This window comes from Theropithecus gelada, chromosome 8, assembly GCF_003255815.1.
Source record: "Theropithecus gelada isolate Dixy chromosome 8, Tgel_1.0, whole genome shotgun sequence".
Lineage (NCBI taxonomy): Eukaryota > Metazoa > Chordata > Mammalia > Primates > Cercopithecidae > Theropithecus > Theropithecus gelada.
In genome coordinates this window covers 82,779,182-82,799,744 of record NC_037676.1, presented here as the reverse complement: position 1 = coordinate 82,799,744, position 20,563 = coordinate 82,779,182, and the positions used below count along the sequence as shown (strand labels likewise).

Here is a 20,563-nt window from a genome sequence, read left to right as displayed (position 1 = left end):
GTGTGTTGTGAAACAGCCACACCTACATTTAGGAGTTGTCACAGTTTCTGAGCATCTGAGATGACATTACCACACAGTCTTTAATTCTGTTGCCTCTTATCCTCACACCTGCTCTGTTAGAAAGGTATCTCCATTTGCAGATGAGAATTGGGGTGATGAATAATTTGCTCCTGTTTGCCGTTCCCTGTATTTTTCAGTTTGGCCTTACTGGCACATTGACCTTACTGACATATTTTGTTCTTCAGTGGGCCCTATTGTCTTTCTTCTTCTCTTTCTCCTTTGTTCTCCCTTTATTGTTGTTTGTTTGTTGTTCAGAGAACACATTTTGCAGCCAATCCTAGACCTCTGTCCTGATTGGCTTTTTCTTTCCAGGCCTCAAGCATCTCCTGTCTGGCTCCACCTACCTTCATTCTGATACTGCAGGTAGGCATCTCCTTGACACCAGCTCCAGAGCCCAGGAGCTTCTCTGCCCAAGATCCACCAAGCTCCTTTCTACCAGCAGACCCAGGTGTGAATGCAGGTTAAATCCCTTACAAAGTGTACAATGTTGAGATTGTATACACTTCAGCCTGACACAGGCATATTAGGGTCATAGGAAGGATACCCTTGCCCTGGCCTGCAGGGAGGGCTAGTGTCAGGATGAGAGGAGAGAAGGAATATAAAAGGACTTCTGCAAATCCGAAGGCATCAAACGACGACCAATGTTAGTTTACTTTCCTTGCGTCCCGTGATGTCCCTAGGCACCTCTCCCTCTGAACCTTCACAGCACCCTTTTTCCAATCTAGTTCTTATCTCCCTGTGCTGAAATTGCCCCTTGACTTGTAAATCTTAAGGCACTTGTGAGTGTCTTAGGGCCAAGGACTCTGTCTAATTGCACTCGGTGCATGCGGTAGGTCCTCAATGAATGATTGCTGAATGAATGAACCAAAGACCCTCTCCAAACTCCCAGTCCAAAGGGCTAAAGTTAAAAGAAACTAACTAAACCCTTTTGGGGGTCTTAATAACAATAGGGCAAGTACGTTCATGTAAATTGGTAAATGAAACCTTTCTGAGAAATGTTTATAACCTTTTAAATGTATAACTTGCAATACTCATGGTTTGTGGGGATTCTATTCAGTAGTCTGGAGAGAGAGAAAGAACTAGAATTCAGGATGTGTCCAGGCCCCTAACTTCCCAGATTCCCCTTTTATCCAAAATAATACATCCACCTGGAATCCTGCTTTCGGGTGTAAAAGATGCCCATCTGAGGAGTTAGTCACTTGGCATGTTGAAACTTCAGATACTCCAGCGTTCAAGACTTGGGTGTCTCGTAGGAGTCCCAAATTAGCCTGTTGCTAAGTATGGACATACACAAAACTCCCCTTTACGTAACGGAGCATTAACGCCTACTGTATCTCCTACCTCATCATCTGTCACAGTCAAAAAATGGCAGCACAAATTCAAATTCCAAGGCAATTTTAAAAAATCATACATTGCATAGGAATCCCCTTTGAAAGCATGACCTAAAGAAAACTCCTTTGAGCTGTCTTCTGGATTAGGTAAAGTGGGACAGAAAAAGGACAGAAATAAGTGAATTTCTGTGGATCCAAAAACCCTAAAAAAAGTTATTTGGGTGAGTAATATCCTGTATCCCACACCTGTTTGGAATAGCTCAAATCCAAAAGTCTTGAGAATATTTCAGATTCAAATTCTGAAAGCTTGAAATTATATTGGTATTATTTCCATATAGGAAGAAGCAATATATTTTCTGCCAAAATATACGTAAAATTCCCCCTCTCCCTACTTCTAATTTTCTGCCCATGAAACCAATCTACTTTTATACGGTACCTGTTTATATGTTCTAGGGAAATGTTAAACCATTTTGAAATATAGACTTGTTTTAAGTTTAAGAAATGTTTATTCTAAATAGCCAGCACTTTCTACAAATATGGGTAATAATCTTTAAATCAGAAAACTTATACCATCAGCCAGGCATGGTGGCTCATGCCTGTAATCCCAGCACTTTGGGAGGCCAAGGGAGGCAGATCACTTGCGGTCAGGAGTTTGAGACCAGCCTGGCCAACGTGGTAAAACCCCATCTCTACTAAAAACGTTTAACATAAAAACTAGCCAGGCATGGTGGTGCATGCCTATAGACCCAGCTACTTGGGAGGCTGAGACATGAGAATTGCTTGAATCTGGCAGGCAGAGGTTGCAGTGAGCCAAGACTGTGCCACTGCACTCCAACCTGGGCAACAGAGTGAGACTCTGTTTAAAAAAATAAAATAAAATAAAATTTAAAAGATTTATACAATCAATTTAGGATAAACTAACACAAACTTACATGCCATCTTAAGGAGTGTTGGTTTCCTGCATAAGCCAAAATAATTAATGTAATCCTCCTAATTGATTCATTCCATATATTTATTAAACATCTATAATGTGCTACTGTTCTGGGTGTCGGGGATATAGCAATATATCCTCTAAAGTCCATACCAATAGGGAGTTTACATTCCAGCAGCAAGAGAACAAACACAAGCAAAATATGTACATTAGATGGTGGCAAGTGCTGTGGTTGATTGCATTAATGGCCCTAACTCTTCATTCTCCCTCTCTCCATTCCCTTTGTCATGTTTTCTGCAGTGAGTGGGGCTTTTTCTCCTTTCCCTTGACTTTGAGGTTGGCCATGTGACCTGCTTTGACCAACAGAATGAGGTAGAAATGACAGCAGGCCTGCTCCTGGCTATTTATTCTAGAGAAACAAGAGGCTTTCATGACTCCAAGGCCTTTCTTGCTGTTTTGCCATTGCGTGAGAACATGCCCAGGCTGGTCTGCGGGTTCAACGAGATAAGAGATACGGAGCAGAGCTGCTTCAGCGAAGCTTCCTCAGTCCCACTCAGTGCCCCAGGAGACTCTCAGATGCACATATGAGCCCAGCCAGCATAAGCAGAACCACCCAATGTGCCCAGCCTAGATCTGCTGACCTCCAGTGGACCCTGGATGCACGAGCTAAAATTATAAATGGTCATTGTGTGAGATTGAGTTTGGGGGCTGTTTGTTACACCTTGGTAGTTAACCAGTACAAGTGCTTCATAAGAAAAAAACAAAACAGTGAAGGGGATAGAGGGTACTGCGTGGTAGTGGTGATGCTGGGGTCAATTTCGAATACCTTCCTTGTATACAGTTATTTTTAAAATATAACACTTTTTTAGTGACTGTAAAGATACCTCTCTTTCCAATGATTGAGAGGTTCTTATGTTCATTACCTAGTGTCTCCACTATGTATTTGGTACTCTCATCCAGGTAGTACATGGACCCAAACAAATATGAGGCAAAAAAAAAAAAAAAAAAAAAATGCTAATGCGTTCTGGTGTGAGAAGCAGAGCAGAAATGAACACCGTTCTCCAGTTCCAATCCAGCTACACATCCCTGTTCTTTCTCATGTTTGAAGTGCAGTGTGGAGACTCAAATATTCTCTTCTTAATGTAGCATCCTGTGGTTCACTACAGCTCAATTAAAACCTTCCCCAGAGGCATTCTTTCCCAAATTATTACAAACTCACTTAAGGTTAAAGGCAGGGGGTTTAGCCAATAGAAGTCTATTGGGAAATTTGGACAACAGAGTTCTTCCAATACACTTCTTGATGTAAAGAGATCATCTTTCGGCTGGGCTCATGCCTGTAATCCCAGCACTTTGGGAGGCTGAGGTGGGTGGATCACGAGGTCAGGAGATCGAGACCATCCTGGCTAACACGGTGAAACCCCGTCTCTACTAAAAATACAAAAAATTAGCCAGGTGCGGTGGCAGGCGCCTGTAGTACCAGCTACTCATGAGGCTGAGGCAGGAGAATGACGTGAACCCGGGAGGGGGAGCTGGCAGTGAGCCAAGATTGTGCCGCTGCACTCCAACCTGGGGAACAGAGAGAGACTCTGTCTCAAAAAAAAAAAAAAGAGAGAGAGCATCTTTCAAAGATTCTTTTAAATTATTATAAATGTAGGTAGTGCTGTTGTTCTGGGGAGCTCCAATCCCTTCCCAAGTAAGCCAGTGTGGTGGTGAGCACCTGTAGTCCTAGGTACTTGGGAGGCTGAGGTATAAGGATCACTTGAGCCCAGGAATTCAAGGCTGTAATGAGTTATGACTGAACCATTGCACTCCAGCCTGGACAGAGTGAGACCCTGTCCAAAAAACAAACAAAAAAAGCCTTTCGAAATTAACTTCCCTACCCTGTGGTAAGGTGAATGCGGGTTCCATAAGAATCCTTATGTCCTCCTACCTAAAAATGGGGACTAAGAAAGTCCCAGTCCAGCTTCAATTTCCCATTGCCTACAAATCCTAAACATATATTATACTTTCCATCTTTGTTACAAAATGATAGCTTCTGTGGAAACAAAGTCACTAGTCTCAGTGCACAGTTCTAGAAAATTTTAGTGGCTAGAATTGGTTCCAATACAGTCTCAGCCAAAGATGATGAATGTATAAAGGTGCAGGAAAAAAATTCCTCTGGCTCCCTTGTCTTCTAGGGAGTTACCTGTTGGTGGCTCCAGCGTACTGGGGGAAAGGTGCAAGAGTGGTTGCTGCTTTTTTTTAATTCAAAAGCCCCCACCTCTTGCAGATCCAGAGCTTCTTGATGGAGGTATTTTCAAGGGCTTCTAAAACTACTGTCTTTTCAAATGTCCTCTTCCTTTGTCTTTTACGGATTTGAACAATTTAGATCATATTTCACAGAGTTGTGTGATCTTGGGAAAATCACTTAACTTCTCTGAGCCTCAAATTCTTCACTAATAAAATAAGAAAGTTTCTCCCTGTTCCAACATGCAGCAATTTAAGTACACATGTTTAAGCTACTGAATCCAAACTAAACACATGATAACTTTCAGCCTACTACAGGCTATCGTTCTGGATACAAACCAGCTGAGTCAAAGTAGTTCAATAAAATGAATTAGATTAGATCTTTCATCTTTTTTTTTTTTTTAAGTCTTAGCAGTCCTCCTTAAACCGTTTTTATGTTCAGCCTCACAATTTTTACAAGCAATGACCAAGCTGTAAATAGTTAAGGATTTCAAAGCCCTCCTCAGACCCAAACAATTTGGCTTTTTAGACTTCTGAATAAAATGATAAGCTAAAATGTCTGTAGGAGAGCATCAGAAGTCTTCAGCAGGCCTTTTCCCGTCCAGGCTCTTATTCGGTGACCAGGCTGATAAAATTTCCTCTGTGAATGCTTAGTATCTCCAAGCCAGACCTAGTAGCTACTGGTTCCCAGTCAATTGCTATTCACACTCACACATCTGCACAGATAAAGCCACTTTAAACATCATGCTGTGGGGTCCTGACATGATGACAGAGCCACCAGCTGTCGGGGCACTGCACTGAATTGGGGACACAAACCCCATTTTCCTATGTAAATTGGCCTGGACGCTGCTTCGGCCCCCAACAAAAGGGATAGTCCTGTTAAATGTGGCCATCTGGCCGTCCTCCGGCCCCAGCGACACCTCCGGGATGGGGCGAGCGGGAGTGATCTTCGGGGGGCCAGGAAGGTAGCGCGGTAGAGCGCAGCTGTCACCCCGGCCCCAGGGGTCCTGCCCACAGAGGTTGGGGGCGAGCAGATTCGCGGTGGTCTTAAGCCTGGGGGCCCGGGACGCCTAAGGGTCTCACAGCGCACTCCAGGGGTGGGGGAGGGCGCGCTTTGTTCCTGGGCCCCAATGGGGCGAGGCGCCCGAGCCTTGGGCAGAGTCTCTGCTCCGTCCCCAGGGCCCCAGGGCAGCTCCCGCCTGGCCGCGAACAGCCGCGGGCGCCTCCATAGCAACAGCGTGGGAGCTCCGCAAACCGGGAAGAGGAGCGGGGGAGGAGGGGAGGAGGGGCACAGGGGAGGAGGGGCGAGGAGGAGGGGAGCAGGGAGAAGGGGAGCAGGGAGAAGGGGCGCAGGGGAGGAGCTGGGGCAGGAAGAAAGACCGGGGGCGGCGGCGTGAATGGGGGCAGGGAGAAGGAGCGCGGGATGGGGAGCGGGAGGAACAGAGGCGGGGAGCGCCGGCGGGAGAGGGGAAGGAGGGGGGGAGCCAGAGCTGGGAGGAGCGCGGGACGGAGAGCCGGGTAGGAGCCGGGATGAGGGCGCGGCCCCGGGCGAACCCGTCCAGCCCTCCAGGGCTGGGTGCCCGGGCCAGATTCTCCAGCTGAATTCCTGCCCCAGCTGCCTGGGGGAGGGAGGCGCGGGAGCCGGAGCGGGCGGGGACCGCGCAGGCCCGTGGGACACCGGGCGCTGGGAGGAGGCGCGGGGCTGCGGGCGGCCGGGAGGGAGCGAGGTCCTGCTGCCGCTGCCGCCCACCCCAGCCTGGGAAGAGCAGCGCCCCGGGAGCGGGCCTAGGGCTCTCTCCCTTGGCGAGAGGACCCCTCCTAAGCGGCACCCGCCTTCCCATCCTCACCCAGAGCAGCCCTCAGTCCCCCGGGGACGTGCAGACCCTCGTCCCGACGGGCTGCGAGCCAGGCCCCCGGAGGGGAGGCGCCGGCCGCCGAGGGAATTCCGAGCTAAGTCTCGCTTTCGCCTGGAGTGTTTTCACCAGAGAATATTTTCCGTTACACAACTATTAGAAAGGTGATGTGGGTTTTCGTTTTCAGTCCACCCCTCACCCCAAATCAGGGACCTCGTGGAGAAAACATATTACTAATGCTAAGCTTGGAATTTTAAACAATGTTTTCTGATAACCAGCTGAAAATGTTTGGGAGAAGCCGAGTCACAAACAGATCATCATTCTTAAGTACTGTTTGCTAAGCGCCAGCTTGCACAAGATATTTCACAAAGCTGGCGAACCGGACGCGATCCTTGCTCTCGAAGAGTTTGCCACAGAAATGGACAATTACATTCAGAAGGGCATTTTTGAATAGCTCTTATGACGTGGTGTTAAAGGTGTGGAAAAAAAGCTTATTTCAGACATGAGTATTTCCAGAGAAAATCTATAGATAAGTGCTGTATATTTTATTTTAAAAACCATTATAAAAAGCAAAGAGAAGAAAAATAAACTTTTGGAAGTTCTCAGCTAACATGGCTTATGGGAAAATGAAAATAAACCTAATTGAAAAAACAGCGCTCACCATAAATAGGTTTAGCTTTCAGGCAGGGAACATGGTTTAAAAAAAAACAAAACACCAGCAGAAAATTCACCAATCAAATGTAAGATTGTCCATGTTTCCTAAAGCAAAGGTCAAAGAATCCTTGGAAGCCCTAAAAAACACTTTCTGTGGATAGAGTCCGAGCTTTTGTTTTGCTGTTTGTTCTGAAAATCCAAATCGGTAACCCCTGTTTTCAGGTATTATCCAAAGGAACATTTTTTGGTTTCTTCTACCCACATACTCCCAAATTAGGCATCTACCTTAAAGTAACAGGAAAACTCGTGGGTTTGTAATTGTGTGATATCCCATCTGGTTTCAACTCTGTCGCTGACCAAAAAGAAAAGATGAAAAATGTAAGCAAATTCTGTAGACTGTAAGTGTATCTATAAAACTCTAAATGTTCACTAATTTTGACATAACATGCATGACTTCTAGAATTAGATTCCCAACTAGTTGACATGTAGCATTTTGTGACGGTTCCCTGAATTCCAGGCACTATTCTAAGCAATTTATAGACATTTGCATTTTACTGAATTATCTTAAACTTAGAAGACAGGTACTATTATTATGCCATTTGATAGATGAGGAAACTGAAGTTTTGAAAGGGCATAAGACCTGCCCAGATTTGCCCAATAGTAGTCAACAGGGTTGGGTCAAAGACCCCAAACCTACCATCTCTGAGCAGTTAGTTTGTTCCCTGACTACACATTCCACAAGAGCAGAACCTCCCTCAAATCTCATCTAGAATAATATGGATTCTAAGTGTGGGCAAAAAAAAAAAAAAAAACTTACGAATTAATTGAATTTCTCACTTTTGTCCAATTTTTCTGGCAGTAGACAGACATGTAAATTCAAGAATCAGTATTTTTAAGTGTTCCTCAGTAGTTATTATCCAAGCCTTTTTCATTCAAGGAGTCGAAAACTGTGCAATAGCAATATTATAAAAAGGCTTTGAAAGATAATCATTATACTGACTTTGATATAGCAAAATGGCAGAGATAAGAGTACATTTGTTTTAAGAAACTAAGCAAGTAGACCAGCCTGACCAACATGATGAAACTCCCGTCTCTACTAAAAATACAAAAATTAACCAGGCAAGGTGGTGGGCGCCTGTAGTCCCAGCTACTCGGGAGGCTGAGGCACAAGAGTCGCTCGAACCCAGGAGGCGGAGGTTGCAGTGAGCCAAGATGACGCCACTGCATTCCAGCCTGGGCGACAGAGTGAGATTTTGTCTGAAAAAAAAAAAAAAAAACAGCAGCAAGTAAAAAAGTCTTTAAAGACATGGGATACTGCCTTCCACCTACATTAATACTATTACTGATTCTTTGCACAAATTCTTAATGTAGCTTCACATGATTATTTAGAACTGTAACAATATTTAAAAGACATATTCTGAATTCACTCATAAACCATCTTTTTAGAATTTGGTTATATCCTGTTGGATAACATTGACTTGTTTCTTTATTTTCTATCAAAATCTGACCACAACCTTAAATTCTTAGGCAACTACAAATTAGGAGGAATAGACTAAGCATCATTTGATGTTTGTCTGCACATCAGTCAAGTGGGGGTTCAGAGTCATCTGCTGAATTTGGCCTCTGTAAGTGAATAATGAGAATATATCCACCTTTAAAATCTTTTGCCTTTGCATCTTTTCTTCTGTCTCAGTCAGTCCTGTGGCCCTTTCCTGGACTGGGCGAAGGGAACAACACGGCAGTGGGTGATTGAGGAAAGGGAGCATGAAAGAAACAAAATGGGAACATTTGGGACGGAGGTGGCCAAAAGATTGGCTTTTCCCTGAGCAGAGTCACCAAGACCAGGGGCTAATCGTAGGCTGGGCTCAGGATGAGGGCGAGATAGGGAGACGAGATGAGAATCAGTATTGGTACTGCCAGTGTTTTTAGGCGGAGCACTAAAAGGAAGAGGTTTTTTTCAGGCGTGGCTCAGGAGCAAGCTTGAATTTCAGTTGACTTGACTGGGGGCGGGTTAAGACTCCTCCAAGGTAAGCAGGTTCAAGAGGCCAGGCCCCCAGGAAGTTTTAGAGAGCAGGGACTTACTCTGCTCTCTTCCTGCTGCTGACAATCTGAAGGGGAAAGGGGGTGTTTGCCTGCAGCCAGAGCCATTCTCCCTGATGGCCCTGTGAGCCTGTCCAGAGGGAGGGAGCCAGGGAAGAAGGGGACAGGCAGATGCCTTCTGGCCCACCCCTCCTTCTGCTAGAACTGATTGCAGTTTTAAATCTTTTTGTTTCTTCCAATTGTCTAAAAAGGTTTTCCCCTTAGGAAAATACTCCCTCATGAATGTTAGTCCAAAAAGTGCTTTTTTCCCCTTTTTCAGAATTTAGAGGGAAAAATACCCTGTGACTATTTTTAACACATGTGAGAGAGAAGAGATTCTTTTTTTCTTTGCTTAAATATTCTGATATTCCCATCACTGGTAACTGACATTTCTCAAAACTAAAAGTGAAATTTCCCAGTAGGGTCTCCAGTCTGAATAAGATTTATTAGAAAATAGGAATGAAGAGATCAGGAGGGGGAGAGAGAGACTAAAAATTTTTCAGGGGATTTCAGTTTTTATTTCAGTAAAAGTTCCTTTTAATTGAATTCATAAGCAACATTTCACACTAACATTATTGTATGCCTTATTTTTTCTTTTTATACCTACAGACTGATTTTTGGATCTGAAATTTGAAGGAATACAACTGAATGATTTTCCTCCCTTACTGAGGAGGTCAAACAAAAAGAAGACATTTAATCAATTTAGAGTTTAGGTCAATCAACTCAAAGTGACTAGATGAAAGCCTAGAATTTAAACATTAAACATCTACTGAGCGGAATACCTAATTAGTATTGATCACCAAATAATTCTAAGCACATGTGCTGTTTACATAGAAAGGAAGCAGTACATTTTCTTAGAAAAAGCAACAACATTATATCTGGACCTGATTAGCATGAGGTAAAGAAAAAAGGCCTTATAAAATGAAACTCGTGACACCACCACATTAGAAAATAACTTCGCTGGACAGGACACATTATTTAGCGGAAACTGTAATCGTGTCCAGGGATGGAAGACAGGACTTGGGGTGAGGGCTATGCCAGGAGAGAAGTCTGAACAGGGACAGGAGCGACAGGCTGAAGCACATGACTGGACTTTTCTGACCTGATAGAACAGCTGGCAACTTTTTGAGCAAGATGCGGCACATGGTTACTTTGTGTGAGATGATGAAGTTACAAACATGACCTGCAGTCCTCATATTGAGCCTCCAACACCCATCTATACACTGTATTATACTGTATTATACTGCGCTGATTTTACAGGGAGGAGACTGAGGATTAGGGAGGCCCAGTAACTAACCTAAGGACACTCAGATTGTCAATGGCAAAGGTGGAATTCCATCTGGGTTCTCCCTCTTCATCTCCCCATAGTAATGATTAGTTAGTGGGGGGGTGAAGAGGAGCCTTCCCAAACACCCAAGGAAAAGTACACTTGGACAAGCACATTTCAGCCACTCAGCTAGAGCTTCCTTCATCTACTTTGTGTTACTGGTGTCATTAGAAGAAGGCTCACAGCTGGGGTTTCCGAGCTCAAAGAAAGTTGCTGACTTTCTTTGTAGACTGAAGTTTGAGATAATACCATCTCCTTTTCCCTTAGTCTGGTGGAAGGCAGAGGCTATTTCTGAGGCATCCATACATGCTTAGACCTATCCAGAGGACTGACCGCACACAGCTCTTGGTTTTGAACCAAAAATTTTGGCTAATTCACCTTGAGAGAGTGACCGTTGGTTAGAAGATGAGTAGAAGGAGAAGAAAAATCCTTAGCCAATTGATTAGTTGAAACTTGAATAAAGATAGAGGACAATATTAATACTGTTACTATTAACATGTAATTGAAGAATTGTCTTTTTGTACAATTTACTAATTTGGAAATCACTGGCCTATTTGTTTATGGCCTGAGGGGGTGAGAGAGACAGGAACTGGGGAGGGAAGGCTTCCCTGAGGAACTGCATGTTCATTTGTTAGGGCCAACCTTGAGGAGCACTGCGGAGAGAGGTTTCTCGGAGGGGCGGGCCAGCTGGCGCAAGGACCCTGTGAAGCCCACACATTTGATTTTGCTGGAATTTACCCATTTTTCTCTTTTCTAAGAACCGTACTTCCTAAAAAACTGATCTTGCCCATTAGACTACACTAGACAAGCATATTTCTGCCCCTTTTTATGTGATGACTTTACAATGTTTACCGGGGGAGTTTATTGTTGGGGTTCAGGGACATAGGCATACTTCATCGTGCCCAAGGGCAAGTGCATCCTGGCCTCAGAAGGAACTGGGTGAAATCCCCAAAGCTAGCAGGAAAGAGGCAGAACACCTTCCTCATTTCTGCTTTTTGTCTGTTTTTTTTTCTCTTCATGAAGCTTCTTTTCACCTCTGCAGACCAGCTTTGTGTTCCTCTGAACACGTGATCAATTGTGATCACAGAAAAGCTTAGTTTCTATCACCTCAGTTCTGGGTACATCACTAACTGGCCATCTTGACTCTTATTGCCAAATATGGGGGCAAAAAAAAAATTGAGTGATTCCACCTCAGTCAGGTATTCACCTCTGAGCCAATCATCTATAGCCAAGAATGTTGATTTTAAATAGCTGATTTTGGGCCAGGCGCGGTGGCTCAAGCCTGTAATCCCAGCACTTTGGGAGGCCGAGACGGGCGGATCACGAGCTCAGGAAATCAAGACCATCCTGGCTAACAGGGTGAAACCCCATCTCTACTAAAAATAAATACAAAAAACTAGCCGGGCGAGGTGGCAGGCGCCTGTAGTCCCAGCTACACGGGAGGCTGAGGCAGGAGAATGGTGTGAACCCAGGAGGCGGAGCTTGCAGTGAGCCGAGATCGCGCCACTGCACTCCAGCCTGGGCGACAGAGCCAGACTCCGTCTCAAAAAAAAAAAAAAAAAAAAAAAGATAGCTGATTTTGAGTTAGGGAGAAGCGGTTTCTCCTTGCACCAGGTTAAGTAGACAGTGTCCAAAGACTCCCTGTGACTTTCCACATCATGTTTTGCTCTCCATACCTTGACTTCCAGATTCTCTAAAATATACTTATATCCATGTTCCATGTTAACTGCTACTTACTACCATGACTTTAAAAATAATAATACACCAGGTGTGGTGGCTCATGTCTGTAATCCCAGCACTTTGGGAAGCTGAGGTGGGCAGATCACTTGAGGTCAGGAGTTCGAGATCAGCCTGGCCAACATGGTGAAACTCCGCCTCTACTGAAAATACAAAAATTAGCCAGGTGTGGTGGCATGCACCTGTAATCCCAGCTACTCGGGAGGCTGAGGTGGGAAAATCGCTTGAATCCAGGAGGCGGAGGTTGCAGTGAGCCAAGATCACAACACTGCACTCCAGCTTGCGTGACAGAGCAAGACTCCGTCTCAAAAATAAATATATAATAAAAATAAAAATAAAATAAATACAAATAGAAGGGAAAAATTAGTCTATTAGTGTCCTTTTAGGATTCAATTAAACATCTGTTTCCCCCACCTTTGTTTATCTTAGAGATCATCTAATTCACTCTATTACAAACCAGAGCTGTTAAGTGACTTACCTGGGGTCATACATTTGTGGCAGAACCCTCTGTACAGGGTTTGTTTTTTTTTTTTCAGTTATAAAGTGCTGCCTCCTACCGAGGTTTGTGTCTGGACCCCCGGGACAAAATAAGAAAGGACATTGCAGGAATCTCACCTAACCTATGTCTCAGCTCAGGGGAAAACTTCACAGATGGGATCAGTCTGGCATAAGCATACCATGGAACAGATGTTTCAAGGGGGCAGGACTTGGATGACCAGGTCTCAGAAGAAAGGCTTAGTCTAAGTCTCTGTGCATTCTGGAGAGGCCTTGCTCACCAGAAAGCCCAATGTTGGTGTTGAGCTGCTGCCCACCTTAGGGCACAATGAACCCTATTCTGCTGGAAGAGTTGTTCCATCAAAGAAATGGGATTTTTCTCAGAAGTCTAATGCAAATATTAATTCATTCAGACAAAAGCACATGAATAGACACTGGGTGACTTTGAACCACTATTCAACTGACTTTGGGCCTCCATTATCAAATAAAATGGTTGGATAAGAACTAGGCAACTTCCATGACGGCTCATAGCTCTAAAATCCCATGATTCCAGAATAAGTAAATAGAAATAACAGAAGAAATTCATCAGACCAAAAAACACAAAACAGACATTAAGTCCTCAGGCTACATGCAATTTTTAAAATTCAGGCATTTTTTTAAAAAAAAAGCCCAAATAATTAAAAGCTTTAAATTTTTAAGAAAATGATCTTACAACCACTGCATGAAACACTATCAACGATAAATTGTTTTTTAAATTATGAAAATAAAACTCGCCGGGCGTGGTGGCTCACGCCTGTAATCCCAGCACTTTGGGAGGCTGAGGTGGGCGGATTATGAGGTCAAGAGTTCAAGACCAGCCTGGCCAACATGGTGAAACCCCATCTCTACTGAAAAATACAAAAATTAGCCGAGAGTGGTGGTGCGCAGCTGTAGTCCCAGCTACTCGGGAGGCTGAGGCAGGAGAATTGCTTGAACCCAGGATGTGGAGGTTGCAGTGAGCCGAGATCGTCCCACTGCATTCCAGCCTGGGTGACACAGCGAGACTCTGTGTCAAAAAAAAAAAAAAAAAAAAAAAGCCGGGTGCGGTGGCTTCACGCCTGTAATCCCAGCACTTTGGGAGGCCGAGGCAGGAGGATCACAAGGTCAGGAGATCGAGAGCATGGTGAAACCCCGTCTCTACTAAAAATAGAAAAAATTAGCCGGCCGCAGTGGCGGGTGCCTGTAGTCCCAGCTACTCGGGAGGCTGAGGCAGGAGAATGGCGTGAACCCGGGAGGCGGAGCTTGCAGTGAGCCGAGATTGCGCCACTGCACTCCAGCCTGGGCGACAGAGCAAGACTCCGTTTCAAAAAAAAAAACTCTACATATTAAATTTTAGGACACAGCAAGTGATTCCCTTCTGCCTCCTATGACACTCTTAAAAATAGATTACCTCATGGTAATAATACCTGTTCTGGAGTAGAAAAATACCCATCCTACATGGGAAGACATTGAAATACCATGCTCATGAGACCATAACCTAAAGTTTCAAGCAGTAGACAAAACTGGAATTTTTTGAAATCAATTTTTTGAAATCAATTTTGTTATCCAATAATACTTTCATTTGATTTTTTAAAGATTAATGATAAAGGCCGGGCGCGGTGGCTCAAGCCTGTAATCCCAGCACTTTGGGAGGCCGAGACGGGCGGATCACGAGGTCAGGAGATCGAGACCATCCTGGCTAACACGGTGAAACCCCGTCTCTATTTAGAAATACAAAAAAAACTAGCCCGGCGAGGTGGCGGGCGCCTGTAGTCCCAGCTACTCGGGAGGCTGAGGCCGGAGAATGGCGTGAACCCGGGAGGCGGAGCTTGCAGTGAGCTGAGATCCGGCCACTGCACTCCAGCCTGGGCGACAGAGCGAGACTCCGTCTCAAAAAAAAAAAAAAAAAAAAAAAGATTAATGATAAAAATAAAAAATTAAAAAATGAAAACACAAAAGTACAAAAAAGGCTAATGATGAAACTGCACATTTAGTAGGACTTTGGGAGGCCTAGGCAGGCAGATCATTTGAGGTCAGGGGTTCGAGACCAGCCTGGCCAACATGATGAAACCCCGTCTGTACTAAAAATACAAAAATTAGCCAGGCATAGTGGCACATGCCTGTAGTCCCAGCTACTCGGGAGGCTGAGGCAGGAGAATAGCTTGAACTGGGGAGGTGGAGGTTGCAGTGAGCCAAGATGCCACCACTGCACTCCAGTCTGGGTGGCAAGAGTGAAATTCCATCTCAAAAACAAAACAAACAAACAAAAAAACAAATTAAAGATGATATGGAATTCTTTAATTATGCAGTTTAAGCTTAAATATTTGAAAATATGAGTAAACTTATTTCCCTCAAAAATGCCAAAATTGCTATCAAATAGACTCATCTATTTTTAGGAACTTTGAAAGTATAAAAGTTGACAATTTTTCTTCATGATTGCCAATTTGAAAAACATCCTATTTAAGAATGTGTCCGCGTGTGTGTGTGTGTTTGTGTGTGTGTCTACCTGTTCCTTGGTGTGTGACTGTGCCTGTATAACTGTGCTGATGGGGCTAAGTGTGACCACCGCATGGAGTAATGAAGAAAGACCTGTGTTTCACTATGTAAGAAAAAATATCTAGTTTCCTCAAAAAAGAGAAAAATCCCTATTTACTTACTTCCTCATGAAGGACTCCTTCAGAAGGAGCCATGAGGTATGAAAAGGGTGTTATTTCTAGGCAGTGTTTCCAAAAGTGTAGTAGGGTAGATAATTTTATGTGGCATATGAATAAACATTTTTATTTGAATAATTATGCTTTTATTTTTATCATTCCTCCCCACTCTCTCCTTCAGCACTCATAGCCTTGGTACCACCGTCTGCCTGGGATCACTGGTTTTATTCACAGCATCTATTTGGGTCCTCATGTCTGCCGCCACCCGCCAGGCCCTAAAGGTCACACCTCGCTGCCTACTCCCCACATAATTCTCTGCATCTTTTCTGACCCTATATCCCTGTGTTCTCTAACTAGAGGAACCCTTACCTGTGTCCTCTGCAACTCACAATGAATCATCGGCCAAAACTCAGTTTAGAGAACTAAGTCTAACTGTCTTTCCAAAAAAGCAAAGCCATTCCCTGTTAACCAAGAATTATAGGTGACAGTGAATGGCTTGCTTTCTATTTCAATTATTTATTGCTATGTAACAAATTGCCCAAACTTAGTGGCTTAAAACAACAGTCACTTTGTTTGCTTTCTAGCTTCTGTAGACTGATAGCTCAGCTGGCAGTTCTCGGTGTCTTTCAAAAGATGCCTGGAACTAGAGGCTCCAGGAAGCCCCACCAGGAGGCCAGCCTCCTCCCTCTCCAGTGCAAGATATGTGGTCTCTCTGTGTGGTAGTTTGGGGGTCCCAGAAGAGACGGAAAATGGAAACTTCCAGGCCTTCTCAGGACGTAAGCCAAGAGTTGCCACAGCGTCACTGCTGCCACCTTCTATTCATTAAGCAGTCTCAAAGCCAGGCCATATTCAAGGAGAGAAGGGATTAATTCCACCTCTGAGGGGTTGGGGGTGGTGATAAAGAATTTGCAGTCTTTTTAAACCCATCCCAGTTTCTCAAACAGGAGAGTTCCTTTTAGTTTTCTATGCAGAACACTTTGAGAGTTTCTAAATCTATTTACTATTCTTTGGGATAGACTTAAGTTCCCTGGGTAGAAAAAGTGTGATGTTTCCCCAGAGCAGTACAACATTGAGGTCAGGAGCTGGTTCAGACACACTGTAAGTGATTATAAAATTATGTACACATGAGTACATATAAATACTACTTGCCTTTCAAACAACACGCTGAAATCCAAGTTTTACAACCGTAAACCTCACTTTGAAGGCGCTCTCACATTCTCTACTTTCTTAGAAATTAAAATTTATTTTCCAGTCCAGGCTGTGGCAGTCACCGAGGAAGGAGGCCAGCTCAGCTTGGCAGTGCCAGGGACACGGCCTTGGGGAACACCCCCCACAGACTGTGAGTTCCTTCAGCAGTGATTGTGTCTTACTCTTCTTCACGTCTACGTATGCCCTTGCCTGACATGTAACAGACACTCAGCACTGGGTCAAGGAGTAGGCCGAGCACACTCAACTGAAAGAAAAGCAAACACGAAGTCATCATGGCCCCAGTGTCTACTCATGGAAACCAAGAGAAAGGTCCCCATTTACCACCACCAGGCAAGCAGGGCCTGTTGTTTTATTCAAAAAACTGCACGTTCACAGAGGAGAGATTTCAAACATTATAAGAGGATGTCAAGAAGAAAGTTTCTGGAAGAGAGCTCTGCCTTTTTCTCCTGTAAGCATGTTCGTCACCCAGGGACTGTTCTGCCAACGTTATTTAGCAGCTAATCCAAGATTTGGATCATTGCCTAAAGTTACACTTGTTGGTATCTTAGGATTTGGCCTTGGAAAGGTATCATACATAAGAGTATGCCAGAGTAAATTCCATTTCTTTGAAGATCAGCTCCATGGGGCTGGTTTTGGTCCACAGCAGAACAGGCATTGATTGCTTACCTGTGAAGAATGCAACATAAAGCATAGATTCAGTGAGAAGGGAAGTTCACAGCCTTTGGCTTCCTAAACTCTGTGTCTGTGATTTTTGAAGATATTTTATCCTCTGAGTTGTATGCATTTGAAATTTCAAGTGTAGTTTTAAATATTTTATTTTAAATATTTTGTTCCACTGGATGTACTTCACTTCTAGTATTTATTTACAAGAAGTATTGTTCCACTTCTAGTGGAATAAAAATTATTTTCTAATCAGTAAAAGCATTTCTGTCCACACCTTTAAAAGTTAAAATTATAAATTATAAATGTATTCACCCCAGATAAATGTAAGCAAATAAAAGACATTGTGTAAATTAACCTAGCATGGGAACTCTTCCTGTTTTCATTTAATCTCACCTTCCTCTGTAAAATTTCCCAGCGTATTACACTTTCAGCATATGTTTCCATTTCTGTTCATTTCACTATCTACTGCTTGCGACTTCTTTTTATTTAAACTTACAAACTTACTTCAGGTAATTAAAGTCAATCTGTAGGAGGGAAGCCATGGTGTGGACAATCCAAAAATCACCTGTAGACAGGTGCAGTGGCTCACGCCTGTAATCCCAGCACTTTGGAAGGCTGAGGCAGGTGGATCATGAGGTCAAGAGTTCAAGACCAGCCTGGTCAATATGGTGAAACCCCATCTCTACTAAAAAATACAAAACATTAGCCGGGTGTAGTGGCACTCATCTGTAGTCCCAGCTACTCAGGAGGCTGAGGCAGGAGAATCACTTGAACCTGGGAGGCAGAGGTTGCAGTGAGCCGAGATTGTGCCACTGCACTCCAGCCTGGGCAACACAGTGAGACTCTGTCTCAAAAAAAAAAAAAAAAAAATCACTTGTTCAATTTGGTAAATATATTGGCAATTACATTTGAGTGGCTGTATGATGTTTTTCATATCAAATCTTTTTGCTCTGTGGGGAAAATTGCCAATTTTGCTCAGTTGCTCCTGAGCAGTCACTCCCAGCAATTTCACCTATACTAGAAGTAGATGCTAAAAGATTTGCCTTCCCTCTGGCAAATTCTGTGACTGGGGTCGACAAATGTTTGGGTTCAAAGGGTTTTTCTCTTTGCAAAGTAAACAGATGTGAAGAGCGTAAGTAATTAAGTAGGTATACATTGTCAATTACCTGGAAGGTACTTTACAGATTGTCAAGTAAATGATGATACCTCCATCATCATCCATTAGTGATATTTGTTAATGCATGTGCAATGTGTAGCATTGAGGTGAGCAAACTGAAAAACAGCCTCATGGTTATTTAGGTGATGTGAGAGTTCCATCAGCCCAGACACTCATCTACAACAAAACAGCAGTTCTTTAAATCAGGACTTTACAAAGATACCACAAGGAGTAACCGATGTGATCATGATTGGCCCTACACTGCAGAATAAGAACTGCCTGCATTTTACAATGTCAGATTTATATATGACTCCAAATATATTAATTTCCAGTCCCTCTTTACTCTCCTAAGAATCTTAGCCAAGTGTGTAAGGGGATAATTCCCATCCTTGATTGGAGTCTTCTTCCCAAATTATTCAAGTTCTGCTGGCTCTTACAAGGGAACCTGTTCCTGGGGAGCCCCTGGGAGGTAGCTTTTTTAGTTCAGTTTGGAACAGATGACTTTGGGAAGGAAACTCTCCCAGACTTTGATACTCCTGGGAAAGACATGCAAATTCTTGCCCCTCATTTCTTTTTCCAGGGCAATTGCTTCCCGTTTGCACCAGGTTCTGCGCGATCAGCCTTCTGCCCCACCAGTTCTCAAACTGCCCAGCTGCGTCCATGGGAGGGAAATTTTGTTTTCTCCTTTAGCAGAATAGGGGGACCGGCTGACATGAGAGTTCCCCAGGGCAGAAACATGGGTGACCTGGCATTTGTGTGACGTCCCGGACCCCGCCACACCGCGAGGCCTGGAGGTGGCGGTGGAATCGGTGTGCCGCGCCCGCCCCCCACGCGCCTGGGGTCTAGGAGGGCAGAGGCTGTCACTGTTTAACTTGGGGCCATCCTCGCATAGCACCTCTCCTTCGACGCTAGCCTCTGCAGGTAACCGTAACAGACGATAGGAGGAAAGACGAGAACACCCACGCAGGTCAAGGTCAACTAAAGGCCTTTGAAAACAAAATCTGTAAACTGCCCGTAAGGAAGTAGCCTGGAAGCTTCCAAGTAGCCTGGGGGGCGGGGGAGATCTTAAAATGCTGAGCAAATACCAAGCGAGGTTTGAGGTGACAAAGGAAAGAAAAAATACCAGACAATTTTCCTAAATTAGCTAATTAGTAAAATCCATTTCAGAAAAGGACTTGAGATTTAAACTAAAATGAACATTTAAGTTACCTAAAAAGTATAGTGAGAATGGAAATGGACTAGAGCTATTAAGCCTCAAAAGTAGCCGGAATGCCCTGACAAAGAGTGGGCAAGACCCACTTATGCGTTGAAAGCTGTTCTAAATATGGCTAAAGTTTTGCAAGAAAACATACTTTCTACTATAAATTGTGTTTGGCATAATAGAATGCCCCTAATAATAATAATAATAATAATAATAAAACAGTATTATTACCTATTAGGAAACTTCTGTCTGCCATGGTGGCTCTTGCCTGTAATCTCAGCCCAGCACTTTGGGAGGCGGAGGTGGGAAGATAGTTTGAGCCCAGGAGTTCGATGCCAGCCTAGGCAACATAGGGAGACCCATCTCTATTTTATTTTTTTAAAAAAGGAAACTTCTGTATGTAATCATTTCTTACATGTAAGGTGAGATAATGCCATCTGGATTTAAAAATATATATATATTATGCTTGTAAAAATAGCACTAAATCACTAGCAGGTGGGGACATAGAAAATCAGTGTGTCAGTTAGGGTAATTAAATGCACTTTGGAGGGCTGCAGTAGAACACCTCTATGCTTATCTTACACCGTCATTTTCTGTGGGTTTCTTGAAGCTTAGCGGTCGCTGGGGTAGGCCGCCTGGATTGGCCAGTGCTGCAGAGGACTGCACTGCAGATGATTGCGCTTGCAATCTCCCTGTCTAGATTTATGACGCTGCAATCTCCTCATCGAAGTAACTGTATATTTTTTTCTCTTATCGTTGGCTTTTGCCTGTGTGTTTTTTGTTGTTGTTGTTGTTCTGCAGATAAATACAAACTAATAAAGAGACACTTAATTCTACTTTTCCTTTTTTTTTTTTTTTTTTTTTTTTTTTTTTTGGGGGGAAAGCTCTTTCCCAAGGGGGGGGGGGGAGGGGCGTTCTCTCCTCCCTTCTCATTTTCCATCCCCGGTTCAAACGATTTCCCCCCCCCCCCCC

The 20,563-nt window shown here is 43.8% G+C and overlaps 1 pseudogene; it reads left to right on the top strand.

Annotated features, from left to right (window-relative positions):
• The first annotated feature begins 16,843 nt into the window (after positions 1-16,843).
• Positions 16,844-17,304, top strand: LOC112630614 (annotated as a pseudogene).
• Positions 17,305-20,563: the final 3,259 nt, after the last annotated feature.